Consider the following 870-nt stretch of genomic DNA (forward strand, 5'->3'; position numbering starts at 1 on the left):
TTCAGCTCCGATTCACTCCGGACGACCCGAATGGACGCGAATGCAATTCATAAATCCATAGGGACAAATTATGAAAAGAAATCGAAAAAACGGGCCGCCTCAATTTTTGCTCCAGCCTCGTGTACTACCCCTACGAGGATTATTCGGAAACCGAGTTCCATTCGTTTCAGCTCGATTCACTCCCGGACGCCCCGAATGACGCGAATGCAATTTCATAAATCCATAGGGACAAATTATGAAAAGAAATCGAAAAACGGGCCGCCTCAATTTTTGCTCCAGACCTCGTGTACTACCCCCTACGAGGATTATTCGGAAACCGAGTTCCATTCGTTTCAGCTCCGATTCACTCCCGGACGCCCGAATGGACGCGAATGCAATTTCATAAATCCATAGGGACAAATTATGAAAAGAAATCGAAAAAACGGGCCGCCTCAATTTTTGCTCCAGACCTCGTGTACTACCCCCTACGAGGATTATTCGGAAACCGAGTTCCATTCGTTTCAGCTCCGATTCACTCCCGGACGACCCGAATGGACGCGAATGCAATTTCATAAATCCATAGGGACAAATTATGAAAAGAAATCGAAAAAACGGGCCGCCTCAATTTTTGCTCCAGACCTCGTGTACTACCCCCTACGAGGATTATTCGGAAACCGAGTTCATTCGTTTTCAGCTCCGATTCACTCCGGATGACCCCGAATGGACGCGAATGCAATTTCATAAATCCATAGGGACAAATTATGAAAAGAAATCGAAAAAATGGGCCGCCTCAATTTTTGCTCCAGACCTCGTGTACTACCCCCTACGAGGATTATTCGGAAACCGAGTTCCATTCGTTTCAGCTCCGATTCACTCCCGGACGACCCCGAA

Source organism: Apium graveolens, chromosome 2 (assembly GCF_009905375.1).
Source record: "Apium graveolens cultivar Ventura chromosome 2, ASM990537v1, whole genome shotgun sequence".
Lineage (NCBI taxonomy): Eukaryota > Viridiplantae > Streptophyta > Magnoliopsida > Apiales > Apiaceae > Apium > Apium graveolens.